We start from the raw sequence: 14,945 nt of genomic DNA, 5'->3' as shown, positions 1-14,945 counted from the left end.
CCTGACCTGCACCACGTTTAATGGGAGCTGTGGTCAATGCCCTCCATCTAGTCCTCTTTCAAAATGCCTCAAATCTCTAATATTGACAAAGTACCTTTACCCCTCTCTCTGGCTGAGACATCATGTGGTGAATTAATTGCATTAATAGTAGGCTACATAATGGAAACCAGTTATCCTTACCTATATCAAAGCTATGATGTGGTCATAACAGATTACCCCTCACTTCCATCCCCACACCTCCAGGTGGTGATTCCCTCCAGCCACGCTGGGTAAATTGCAGCCCACGTGATGGAAATAAACTGGGAGGCATTAGCAGTTGTAATCCAGGCCTGATCTTGGGAGCCATGCTCCGCTCTATATGCTGCTCCCCTGTTGCCCTGCCATTAGGCCTTGAAGACAACTGACCGTACAATAACATGAACTATTAAGAATTCAGCCCAAGCCTTCTCCTCTTCTTGGGAAGAGAAAATGTAGGTACCGAATCACTTTTCCTGCTGTGATGTTCTCGGTGTAGTGTGTCGAGTTTGAGTCTTTTTGGCTTGAGTTTCGCTTAGTTACAGAGGTGACCTTGCTCACCTTTGATCTAAATGATCGTGCTTCTGTAGAGGAGTGCAGCCATTGACATTACTGTAGCAATTGAACCTTGTGTGTCAAGTGATGGACTGCACCTGGGGTCCCCTTATGCATGCTTCTCCACCTCCTCCAAACATTTAACCCTGAAAGGACCAAAGCTTGTGGACATCACTGTACATGTACACTTGATTATCTTGTTGCACTTAGAATCTTCCTACTCTTTAGAGGTTTTCTTATGATATTGCAATTGATCCATGGAATAGACCCTAGTAGTCAGCCCAAACATTATGCACCATTCACGGTGATCCACCTCAACATAATTCATCCCAATTTGTAAAGCACTAAACAGCAGATTGTGTGACAAAAGCTCAATGCTTATGTGTTTTATCTCTACCAAGAGCAAGGCATGTGCACATCGATGTCCTAGAATTCAAATATGGGGTAATCTTTATTCTGAATAGTTTTTTGTGTGAGACCTACTTTTGCTTTCATGTCATTGAATTGCAATACTTAAATGTACTGTATGTCAGGGACTTGCACTGCACATGAGCAGATCATTGTAGAGTTGAGTTGATGATGTAAGGTTGCATGTATGGACAACTCCCATAGTGATTGACTTCCCCTTCGTACACTTGTTTATTAGTTACTGAAAGACCCCACTTCATCACGTCTCCATGTATTTTTACTCAAGTGATTACAGCACGTAAATTACACAAACGGACACTATATGAGACAGACAGATGGGCTGAATTAGTCTCTATTGTTGTTGAGGCCTGTGAATGTCTGTAGAGGAAGAGTGGCCTTGGAACATTGTGGATCTGTACCAAATGTGAATCACCTACTTGACTATAGGAGCAAGAACAATTTGGTTTATTTTAGTTTGTTTGGAATAATTCTATAAATACTCATAAAGTTGATTGATTTTGTTTCCTTTGGGTTGGGAATAGAAATGTATAAAGCCTGACATTTAAAGTTACTTCCTTTGTGAATTGAATTGTCTCCTTGTGAGGGGACAGGGTGTAGTGTCCTTGGATACGTGGTCTATGAATAATAACCCTAGTTGTTTTCCTGTCTCACTGTAGTCTGCTCATTTGATATACAAAAGGTCGCCATGAGAAAAGAATGCCTTCTCCTTGATATCAGTGGAGTAGTTGATGAAGAACTCAGCTTAAAAAATACATTATAGAAGAATGCACTTTAAAAAATGAAATACGAGTGGCTCGACTAGCTGTTTCTCTCTCACACACACACACACACACACACACACACACACACACACACACTTTTTCTTGAGAGGATGGTCAGGGGGCCAGAACATAACTACAAATAATTAGTAGACTGCACATTTACCTCAAGAAGACTAAACATATCATATTTTAATAAAACATCATTTCAAACTTTGCTTACATTTGTATAAGATCACAAATATCTATCTATTGTGGGAATACTTTGGAACAGATTTCCAAAATTAAAATCACTTGGAGCTGAGGCTGCACTACTTTTGTGACAAAAAAATGTACCCCGCACTGCAGACGGCCATATCGATCCGCTAATACATGCAAGGCCGGCCTTCTCATTAAGCAGGATTAGGCAACCGCCTATAGTGGCAGACTGAAGAGGGTAGCATTTTCTGAGAAACTGACCAAGACTTACCTCCAACAACATAAAAATTCACAGAATTCTGTGCCAAAACAATGACAATTTCTCTCAGCCAGTGGCATATGGGCTTTTTAGGTGAGTGCTGATGCCGCCCTGTGATAAGCAGTGCCTACTTTCTCAAAGGCGGGCGCAAAATATTTAGCTTGTCCAATCCCAGCGCACCAGGGTACTGTTGGAGAGCTCCATCGCTGCCACACTCCACCATCTTTCCGTCAAAATAACTGTCTAACATAAATCATGTAGCAGATGTATGTGGCCTTTTTCTGTAGCCTACAGGCTGGAGATAAAATGTATAACAATGTAATGAGACAGACACTTTTTACATCATGCAGGTTTCTCCGATCAAATAGCCTAACCTAAATGGTGCCCAATCAAAATGAATGTGCTGACATCTTAACAGTAACATATCCTTAAAACAGGAGAAGTCAAAGTAAAATGGACAATATGGAATGGATGATGTCTGGACAACTGCTGTCCATAGTTTCACCCCGTGGGTTAAATCTAAAAAAAATAAATGTATTTAACCCTTATTTTCCCATGATCAGTGGGTTCAAGTTTGTATCCATACATTTTTGAGGAGCTGATCATAGCGAAAAAATAAAATACTTGTGCATTTCCCGACATGTAAACACATTGCAAATAGGCTCAGGATAACTCCTGATAACTCAGGATACAGTGCCTTGCGAAAGTATTCGGCCCCCTTGAACTTTGGGACCTTTTGCCACATTTCAGGCTTCAAACATAAAGATATAAAACTGTATTTTTTTGTGAAGAATCAACAACAAGTGGGACACAATCATGAAGTGGAACGACATTTATTGGATATTTCAAACTTTTTTTAACAAATCAAAAACTGAAAAATTGGGCGTGCAAAATTATTCAGCCCCTTTACTTTCAGTGCAGCAAACTCTCTCCAGAAGTTCAGTGAGGATCTCTGAATGATCCAATGTTGACCTAAAGGACTAATGATGATAAATACAATCCACCTGTGTGTAATCAAGTCTCCGTATAAATGCACCTGCACTGTGATAGTCTCAGAGGTCCGTTAAAAGCGCAGAGAGCATCATGAAGAACAAGGAACACACCAGGCAGGTCCGAGATACTGTTGTGAAGAAGTTTAAAGCCGGATTTGGATACAAAAAGATTTCCCAAGCTTTAAACATCCCAAGGAGCACTGTGCAAGCGATAATATTGAAATGGAAGGAGTATCAGACCACTGCAAATCTACCAAGACCTGGCCGTCCCTCTAAACTTTCAGCTCATACAAGGAGAAGACTGATCAGAGATGCAGCCAAGAGGCCCATGATCACTCTGGATGAACTGCAGAGATCTACAGCTGAGGTGGGAGACTCTGTCCATAGGACAACAATCAGTCGTATATTGCACAAATCTGGCCTTTAAGGAAGAGTGGCAAGAAGAAAGCCATTTCTTAAAGATATCCATAAAAAGTGTTGTTTAAAGTTTGCCACAAGCCACCTGGGAGACACACCAAACATGTGGAAGAAGGTGCTCTGGTCAGATGAAACCAAAATTGAACTTTTTGGCAACAATGCAAAACGTTATGTTTGGCATAAAAGCAACACAGCTGAACACACCATCCCCACTGTCAAACATGGTGGTGGCAGCATCATGGTTTGGGCCTGCTTTTCTTCAGCAGGGACAGGAAAGATGGTTAAAATTGATGGGAAGATGGATGGAGCCAAATACAGGACCATTCTGGAAGAAAACCTGATGGAGTCTGCAAAAGACCTGAGACTGGGACGGAGATTTGTCTTCCAACAAGACAATGATCCAAAACATAAAGCAAAATCTACAATGGAATGGTTCAAAAATAAACATATCCAGGTGTTAGAATGGCCAAGTCAAAGTCCAGACCTGAATCCAATCGAGAATCTGTGGAAAGAACTGAAAACTGCTGTTCACAAATGCTCTCCATCCAACCTCACTGAGCTCGAGCTGTTTTGCAAGGAGGAATGGGAAAAATTTTCAGTCTCTCGATGTGCAAAACTAATAGAGACATACCCCAAGCGACTTACAGCTGTAATCGCAGCAAAAGGTGGCGCTACAAAGTATTAACTTAAGGGGGCTGAATAATTTTGCACGCCCAATTTTTCAGTTTTTGATTTGTTAAAAAAGTTTGAAACATCCAATAAATGTCGTTCCACCTCATGATTGTGTCCCACTTGTTGCTGATTCTTCACAAAAAAATACAGTTTTATATCTTTATGTTTGAAGCCTGAAATGTGGCAAAAGGTCGCAAAGTTCAAGGGGGCCGAATACTTTCGCAAGGCACTGTACACCTGGGATAATAAGCGACACCTGAAGGGGGTCGAGACAATCACAAGGACAGGTGAACCAGATCAGGGTGTGACAGTGAGCTTGTCTTTCTGTGCAATAAATACATTTTCCAAACAGACTCTGGGACAGTTGTGGGAGGATGGATCACAAATGATTACAACCACTCTACACCAAAACATTTTTTTAAAGCAATGAGGCTGATGCAACAGATAAGAACATTTAGCTTAACATGTTGATAAACTATTAGGCTATTTATTCACATTACAAGTGCATCAATGCTATATTCTATAAGCGTGAATGTTCCAAAATGCAATTAGCAGGAAAACACTTCTCCAAAGCTCACTGCATGGGTTGTTAATATGACTAGGATGGTGTCTTTGGCTGCTAGACAACGAAAGAAAGTTGAGAACATGAGAAAATTAGCATACTGGTTTCAATGGCATATGAGGAAGTGTTTATAAAATAATCCCCTTAAATTGCTTATGGTCAGAACATGGTAAGACATTACGTAAATAGTTTCAAAACATTCAATGCCTCCGCTCAGATTGCAAGGTGGGTGATGTTGTCCCCCCACACCAGAAGCGATCAGGACATGCAGATTGAAATATCAAAACGAACTCTGAACCAACTATATTCATTTGGGGACAGTTCAAAAAGCATTACACTTTTCTGGCAATTTAGCTAGCTAGCTTGTCCTGGGATATAAACATTGGGTTGTTATTTTACCTGAAATGCACATGTTTCTCTACTCTGACAATTAATACACAGATAAAAGGGTAAATGTTTGTTTTCTAGTAATGTCTCCTACTTTAGGCTTCTTCCTCTTCTTTGGACTTTATTTGGCGGTTGGCAACCAACTTTACGGTCCATTACCACTTCCGACTGTACTGGAGTGTGGAGCTCAGTTCAACTTTCAATCATCGATGTGGGTATATGCTCCTAAAAACCAATGAGGAATTGGCACATGGGTATATGCTCGTAAAAACCAATGAGGAGATCAGAGAGGCAGGACTTGCAACGTGTTGAGCGTCACAAATAGAACCAAGTTCTGTTTTAACACCTGGCTACGCAGATGCTCGTGAGCAGTGTGGGTGCAATGATGGAATAACATGTATGTGTACATTTATTTTGCGACGCACACATGCTGACCAAACCGCATGGGTGCGCCATTGCGCACAAATTGATTTTGTTCACCCACACCAGACACGATCAGGAGACACGACATGCAGGTAGAAATATCAAAACAAACTCTGAACCAATTATATTAATTTGGGGACAGGTCAAAAATAATTAAACATTTATGACAATTAGCTAGCTAGCTTTCTGTTGCTAGCTAATTTGTCCTGGTATATAAACTTTGGGTTGTTATTTTACCTGAAATGCACAAGGTCCTCTACAATTAATCCATAGATAAAACGGTCAACCGAATTCCTTTCTCATCGTCTCTCCTCCTTCTTTCAGGCTTATTTTTCTTCTTTGGACTTTATATGGCAGTTGGCAACGACAAAGATGAACTGAGTGTGGATCTCAGTTAATTTTTTAATCACCCACGTAGGTATATGCTCCTAAAAACAAATTAGGAGTTGGCACATGGGTATATGCTCCTAAAAAAAACAATGAGGAGATAGGAGAAGCAGGACTTGCAGTGCGTTGAGTGCCACAAATAGAACCAACTTCTATTTTAGTGCCTGGACATGCAGAACCTCGTAGGCGCGCGCAATGTTTAAATAACATGTATGTGTATATTTACTTTGCAACGCTCACGCACGCGACGTGAGCAATGTTGTCAGCATGTCAGGCTAAAGCACAAATCAAACAAAATGGGGTGTAACGCATGTGAACGACCGTGTACATGCTGGATTTAGAATGCATGGTAGTGAATGACATAAAACAGACGGGCTGCAAGCTTCAATGCAGTAAAAAGCATCAGGCACTTCAAATTAGAAGAAGACACATTCAGTGTCTCAGATTTAGGCAAGTACACCATTAGCTCTCTTCCTAACTACTAGCACCACTCAGAATAGCTGACACCACTGCACTTATGCTGCACAAAAGCTGATGTGATTCAGTATCTGGATTTATACCCTTTCTCCCACTGAGACCTGTAGGTCATGTCCAATATGGAGGTTATGACTCTATTGTGCCGTTATAACAGAGGATATGACTAGTTTAGCCCGGGTACCAGTCTTTTTAGCTAACATTCCACTCCTGGCCACTCCTTGCTATTGCCAAAGTCAAGGCAATGGCAAATTGACATTTGTCAATGACAGGGAGTGGCAAGTGGAATGTTAGCTAAAGAGACTGGTACTCTGGCTATGATGTCTAGCTAGCTTTACCACACCATTTCCTGTGTGTCAGTGCTGTACAGAGACACAAAACCATGAGCAACTTCAAAAGAAAGCTGTGGCTATAATGTAATGTAATAACAAAATAATACCATCTCAATGAATCACGTTTCTACTGGAAATTGACATGCCTACTGCTCAAATAGGGAGATCAGACCATGGCATTGTGAATATAGTAGGCCTACAATATAATAGTGTGGTATGGCTGAAAATGAATAGGAACACGTTATGTTGTTTGAATGCCTGTTTTCTATGAGCGCACACCTTTCCCTATGTGCCAGTTACAATGCATGCAGCATTGCCAAGTGCTTTACATATTAGTGAGTAATCCTTTAGAGCGTGCTGTGTAAGTCCTCAGGAGATGATCTATGGGACTGTTAGTATCTGACTACCAAAAAAACACTCCAAAACAGGATGCTTCTATTTACAAGACAGTAAACCATTAAATCAAATCAAATATTATTTGTCACATACACATGGTTAGAAGATGTTAATGTGAGTGTAGCGAAATGCTTGTGCTTCTAGTTCTGGCCATGCAGTAATATCTAACAAGTAATCTAACCTAACAATTTCACAACAACTACCTTATACACACAAGTGTAAAGGAATGAATAAGAATATGTACATAAAAATATGAGTGACTGATGGCCGAATGGCATAGGCAAGATGCAGTAGATGGTATAGAGTACAGTATATACATATGAGATGAGTAATGTAGGGTATGTAAACATTATATAAAGTGGCATTGTTTAAAGTGGCGAGTGATACATTTATTACGTCCATTTTTCCATTATTAAAGTGGCTGGAGTTGAGTGAGTATGTTGGCAGCAGCCACTCAATGTTAGTGGTGGCTGTTTAACAGTCTGATGGCCTTGAGATAGAAGCTGTTTTTCAGTCTCTCGGTCCCCGCTTTGATGCACCTGTACCGACCTCGCCTTCTGGATGATAGCGGGGTGAACAGGCAGTGATTCGGGTGGTTGTTGTCCTTGATGATCTTTTTGGCCTTCCTGTGACATTGGGTAGAGTAGGTGTCCTGGAGGGCAGGTAGTCTTACGGTTGTGGGTGGAGCAGTTGCCGTGCCAGGCGGTGATATAGCCCGACAGGATGCTCTCGATTGTGCATCTGTAAAAGTTTGTATGTTTTTGGTGACAAGCCAAATTTCTTCAGCCTCCTGAGGTCTAAGAGGCGCTGCTGCGTCTTCTTCACCACGCTTTCTATGTGGGTGGACCATTTCAGTTTGTCTGTAATGTGTACACCCAGGAACTTAACTTTCCACCCTCTCCACTACTGGCCCGTCGATGTGGATAGGGAGCTGCTCCCTCTGCTGTTTCCTGAAGTCCACGATCATCTCCTTTGTTTTGTTGACATTGAGTGTGAGGTTATTGTCCTGACACCACACTCCGAGTGCCCTCACCTCCTCCCTGTAGGCCGTCTCGTCGTTGTTGGTAATCAAGCCTACCACTGTAGTGTCATCTGCAAACTTGATGATTGAGTTGGAGGCGTGCATGGCCACACAGTCATGGGTGAACAGGGAGTACAGGAGAGGGCTGAGAAGGGACCCGTGTGGGGCCCCAGTGTTGAGGATCAGCGTGGTGGAGATGTTGTTACATACCCTCACCACCTGGGGGCGGCCCGTCAGGAAGTCCAGCGGCCAGTTGCACAGCGCTACAGAGCTGTAGTCAATGAACAGCATTCTTACATAGGTATTCCTCTTGTCCAGATGGGTTAGGGCAGTGTGCAGTGTGATTGCGTCGTCTGTGGACCTATTGGGGCGGTAAGAAAATTGGAGTGGGTCTAGGGTGTCAGGTACGGTGAAAGGGACATGGTCCTTGACTAGTCTCTCAAAGCACTTCATGATGACGGAAGTGAGTGCAGGAACAATGGTGGCCCTCTTGAAGCAAGTGGGAACAGCAGACTGGGATAGGGATTAATTTAATACTTCCGTAAACACACGAGCCAGCTGGTCTGCGCATGCTCTGAGGACGCAGCTGGGGATGCCGTCTGGGCCTGCAGCCTTGCGAGGGTTAACACGTTTAAATGTTTTACTCACGTTGGCTGCAGTGAAGGAGAGCCCGCAGGTTTTGGTAGCGGGCCGTGTCAGTGGCCTGTATTGTCCTCAAAGCGAGCAACGAAGTTGTTTAGTTTGTCTGGGAGCAAGACGTCGTGGCCCGCGACGGGGCTGGTTTTTATTTTGTAGTCCGGGATTGACTGTAGACCCTACCACATACCTCTCGTGTCTGAGCCGTTGAATTGCGACTCTTTTTGTCTCTATACTGACGCTTAGCTTATTTGATTGTGTAACGGGATGCGTAATTGGTGGCAGAGAAGTCAGGCGCAGGAGAGCAGAACTGGGTAATAAGCAGATATTTATTAAGCAAAACCAAGGCATCCAGAACAACAAGGCACAAAAAAATAGGCACAAAAATAGGCACAAAAATAACCCGTTGTGCGCTCATGGCGAACATGCACAGCACTACAATAAACAGTCTCACACAAAGACATGGGGGGAACAGAGGGTTAAATACACAACAAGTAAATAAGGGAATTGAAACCAGGTGAGTGGAAAAACAAGACAAAACAAATGGAAAATTAAAAGTGGCTCAACGATGGCTAGAAGACCAGCGACACCGAGCGCCGCCCAAACAAGGAGAGGACCCGATTTCGGAGGAAGTCATGACAGATTGCCTTGCGGAGGGAATAGCTACACTGTTTGTATTCGGTCATGTTTCCGTTCACCTTGCCCTGATTAAAAGCAGTGGTTTGCGCTTTCAGTTCTCGAATGCAGTTCTCGAATGCTGCCATCAATCCACGGTTTCTGGTTGGGGAATGTTTTAATAGTGACTTTAGTGACTATTAGTGACTTTTCAAAGACGTTTGTCGATGCCAGTTGATAGTGTCTCTGAGTAAAAGGCAAACAACCGGTGAGTATTGCCAGAAACTGTAAAGCAGATCTTTTCACTTCCACCATGTTTTCCCTCCTAGTCGGCCACTCTACAGAGAGGGACAGAAACACAGGCTCTAATGAAGGCCCTACAGTGGCCAACACACTCACCCCCAGTCTGGCAAAGCACTTTGACAGAGCTGATCTGGATATGTCCTCAGCCACTGTCAGTTTACCATTTCCTGATCTGGAGAAATGTTTTGCGCCCCACCATCTTCCCCGCCCCGCACAAACAAAAACAGATTTCAAACATGGGAGGGATCTGAATCAACTGATACTGTTAATGGTAAAGTGTGGGAATGAACGTGGAAAGTAAAATGTGGTACAATAACATACATGTATTTGCATGGGAAAACAATTACAAATACCGGTGCGTGAGCAGACAAACATAAAGTAGTGAAAAGGTCAAGGGTCTTTGGTGTCTGGAACAGGATTGTTCTGCTTAGCTTCACGTCTACTGTCCACAAGAGGAGGCTGGTGGGAACTATAGGAAGACGGGCTCATTGTAATGGCTGGAATGGAATAAATGGAACAGTACCAAACACATGAATATGGAAACCGCATGTTTGACTCAATTCCATTTATTCTATTCCAGTCATTACAATGAACCCATCCTTTTACAGCTCCTCCCACCAGCCTCCTCTGCTGTCCACACTGACAATTAGATAGAGTCCAAGTCCAGGTATGAAAATTAGTGCTGAGATTCATGGCCATGTGATTAGCAGTAGGCCTATAGTGAAATATATGCCTTGCTGAACAGTAGTGGTGTTTTCAAATGCTTTCTGTTGTGCACATATTGGCTTATGTTATTTGGCTAAAGCCGAACAGTTTATAATTCAAGACAGACACATCACAGTATGGTGGCATGCAACACAACACCAAACACTTAAAGGCCCAATGCAGCCGTTTTTATCTCAATATCAAATCATTAATTGGTAACAATTAATTATGTTACTGTGATTGTTTTCAATTAATGCTGCAATATGTAACTTTTTGGGCAACCCGACCAAATTCGCATAGAAATGCGAGTTATAGATATGTAATTCTCAATGAAAATAAGTCTCAGAAGTGGTAGATCTGTTCTATGTGCGTTAATTCTATGCGTCCCGTTTTTAAGTTTAGTTTTTGCGTATTTTACTTTTGGTTCTGTACACTAGCTACAAACTTCTGAAAATGCAATTGTTTTGATTGTTGAAAATATATTTCATAGAGGTTAGATGGTACAATGACACTACACCAGGGGTGTCAAACTCATTCCATGGGCCTAGTGTCTGCTGGTTTTATTTTTTTCCTCTCAATTAAGACCTAGACAACGAGGTGAGAGTTCCTTACTAATCAGTGACCTTAATTCATTAATCAAGAACAAGCAAGGAGCGAAAACCCGCAGACGCTCGACCCTCAGTGGAATGAGTTTGACATGTGCTCTACACCAATGGAGGCTGCTGAGGGGAGGATGGATCATAATAATGTCTGGAATGGATTGTAATGGTTGGAATGGAGTGAATGGAATGGTATCAAACATATGAAAGCCACATGTTTGATACCATTCCATCCACTCCATTCCAGTCATTACTATGAGCCATCCTTCTTTCAGCATCCTCTACTGCTGTACACATACATTGCTTGTTTTGTGACATAAACTGAAATAAGGAAAACTATTCACATTTTAGGTTTGGAATTCTCTTCCTTATTAGTCTATTAACTGTGATGTCACCAGGCCGGCCAAAAGTCCAACCCCCCTGAAACAGGCAGACATTTCTAGAGGTATTTTCAAACCGATCATACACTGAAAGGGCATTATCATAATTTTTTTTTACAATTTCTCAGTATTATTCCAGCATCATAGTGTAGAAATATACTGTCGCCTCTTCACTGTTGACGTTAAGACTGGTGTTTTGCAGATACTATTTAATGAAGCTGTCAGTTGAGGACATGTGAGGCATCTGTTTCTCAAACTAGACACTCTAATGTACTTGTCCTCTTGCTCAGTTGTGCACCGGAACCTCCCACTCCTCTTTCTACTCTGGTTAGAGCCAGTTTGCGCTGTTCTGTGAAGGGAGTAGTACAGTGTTTTACGAGATTTTCCGTTTCTTGGCAATGTATCGCATGGAATAGCCTTCATTTCTCAGAACAGGAATAGACTGACGAGTTTCAGAAGAAAGATCTTTGTTCCTGGTTTTGAGCCTGTAATCGAACCCACAAATGCTGATGCTCTAGATACTCAACTAGTCTAAAGAAGGCCAGTTGTATTGCTTCATTAATCAGCACAACTGTTTTCAGCTGTGCTAACATCATTGCAAAAAAATATATATCATGATCAGTCAGTCTTTTAAAATGATCAACTTAGCTAACACATCGTGCCATTGGATCACAGGAGTGAAGGTTGCTGATAATGGTCCTCTGTACGCCTATGTAGATATTCCATAAGAAATCAGCCTTTTCTAGCTACAATAGTCATTTACAATATTAACAATGTCTACACTGTATTTCGGATAATTTTGATGTTATTTTAATAGACAAAAATGTTGATTTTCTTTCAGAAACAAGAACAAGTGACCCCAAACTTTTGAACGGTAGTGTTTATAAAACACAGGAAAATCATGTTTTTGACTGCACTGGGCCTTTAAAAGAGACTTCAGAAACAATATGTCAGAACATAATAAGTAATATGGTGAGAGTCCACAGTAGGCTGCTGAGGGGAGAACTGCTCATAACAATGGAGCAAATGGAATGGCATCAAATAACTGGAAACCATGTGTTTTTACACCATTCTGCTCCAGTCATTACTACGAGCCTGTTATCCCCACCTCCTGTGGGTGAGACAGTATTGATTACACACAGAAGCATCACTGAGAGATCCCACAACAATGGGAGCCTAAATCAAGCTGTGAAGCCGATAAAACACTATAAGTAATAAAACAGAGTCTCTTGCTGCATAGTTCAGTTTAAACCACATATGTCAGAGTCAAGGCCCGCGGGCCACATCCGGCCCGCAAGAAGGTTTTTTACGGCCCCTGGGATGATCTTGATTTATTATTAGAACCGGCCCGCAGCAAGCCGGCAGCCCGCAGATCTTTTACACGCACCAATACTACATTTCCCACAATGCAAAGGTGACGCACCGAGCAGTAGGCTGCTTCATTTCAATATTTATTGGCACAGCAGTCGTCAGCATCACAGTAAAATTAACTTTCAGATACCCATCAAAAATGGCAAAACGGAAGGTGGATACTGAGAACCGGGGGTTTCAAACAAGGTGGGAGTCGGAGTATATGTTCACGAAGGTAGCTGGAAAACCTGTGTGTCTTCTGTGTGGAGAAAGTGTGGCGGTACTGAAAGAGTATAATCTGAGACGACATTATGAAACGAAACACGCGGACAAAAACAAGAATATGGACATGGAACAAAGGCTACAAAAGGCAGAGGAATTAAAACGAGGCCTCAAATCTCGACAGGCTCTGTTCAAAAAAGCCAAATCACAAGGCCAGGCTGCTGTCAAGGCCAGTTTTATTTTGGCAGAAGAGATCGCTAAATCAGCCCGGCCATTTACGGAGGGGGATTTCATCAAAAACTGCATGATTAAAGTTTGTGACGAAGTTTGCCCAGAAAAAAGGCAACTCTTTTTAAATGTGAGTCTGAGCAGAAACACCATTGCCGAGAGAGTAGACCAGTTGTCCATCAATCTAAAAGAGCAGCTTGTGAAAAAGGGAAAAGATTTTATTGCATATTCCTTGGCTGTGGATGAGAGCACCGACATTTCTGACATTGCCCAGTTGTCAATTTTCATCCGCGGAGTGGACTCCAGCCTAAGCGTGACAGAGGAGTTTTTGGCTTTACGTCCTATGCATGGCACAACTACGGGGCATGATTTGTATGAAGAGGTGTCAAGATGTGTAAATGAGATGGAGCTGCCTTGGGAAAAACTCGTGGGTTTGACAACCGACGGAGCACCTGCGATGTGTGGACACAGGAGCGGACTGGTGGCGAAGATACGGGAAAAGATGCAAGAGGAAAACGCGACAGGTGAGCTGACAGCTTATCATTGTATCATACACCAGGAAGCGTTGTGCGGTAAAGCCTTGAAAATGGAGCATGTAATGAGCATCATCACGCGCACAGTTAACTTTATCAGAGCCAAAGGTTTGAATCACCGCCAGTTCAAGGCATTTCTGACGGAGTTAGAAACGGAGCATGGTGATTTGCCTTATCACACAGAGGTGCGATGGCTAAGCCAGGGAAAGGTGCTTCAAAGATGTTTCGAGCTTCGTGAGGAGATTTGTCTATTCTTGGACAGCAAAGGGAAAGACACAACACAACTCCGAGACGAAATGTTTCTGTGTGAAATGGCTTTTCTGTGTGACATTACGAGTCATCTGAATGCAATAAACTTGCAGCTGCAGGGTCGGGATCGTGTCATCTCTGATATGTACAGTACAGTGAAGGCATTTAAAACCAAACTGACTCTGTGGGAGACGCAGATGCGGAAAGAAAATTTGAGCCACTTTCCCAGCTGCCAGACCATGAAAGAGAAGCTCTCTACCAGTGCGTTCCCGAGCACACAGTTGGCTGATAAAATAGGTATGCTTACCACTGACTTTCGACGCCGATTTGCTGACTTTGAAGCACAAAAAAGCAGGTTGGAACTGCTCGGTAACCCATTTGCTGTTGACGTGGAAAGCTCACCACCAAACCTCCAAATGGAGTTGATTGACCTCCAATGCAATGATGCACTGAGGGAAAAATATGCGGCAGTGGGTGCTGCGGAGTTTGCCCGTTTCCTCCCCGGCACAATGCCCCAGCTGCGCATCCAGGCTGCTCAAACGTTGTCTATGTTTGGCAGCACATACCTGTGTGTACAACTGTTTTCTTTGATGAACCTGAACAAAACATCACACAGAAGTCGACTTACTGCTGAACACCTCCACTCAATTCTGAGGATTTCTTCAGCTCAGAGCCTTACCCCGAACATTGATGAACTTGTGGAAAAGATGGGACACCACCAAGTATCACCCTCAACCTCAAACAAGTGAACATTACTGTGCAATCACATATTTAGAGTTTTTACTCAGTTCAAGTTTAAAAGTTAAAATTTAATATTTGTTTTCACTGCATGTTACTTCTCCTTAAAC

The sequence above is a fragment of the Oncorhynchus mykiss genome, chromosome 1 (assembly GCF_013265735.2).
Source record: "Oncorhynchus mykiss isolate Arlee chromosome 1, USDA_OmykA_1.1, whole genome shotgun sequence".
Classification (NCBI taxonomy): Eukaryota; Metazoa; Chordata; class Actinopteri; order Salmoniformes; family Salmonidae; genus Oncorhynchus; species Oncorhynchus mykiss.
The sequence above is the reverse complement of the archived record's forward strand: the minus strand, read 5'-3'. Positions refer to the sequence as shown.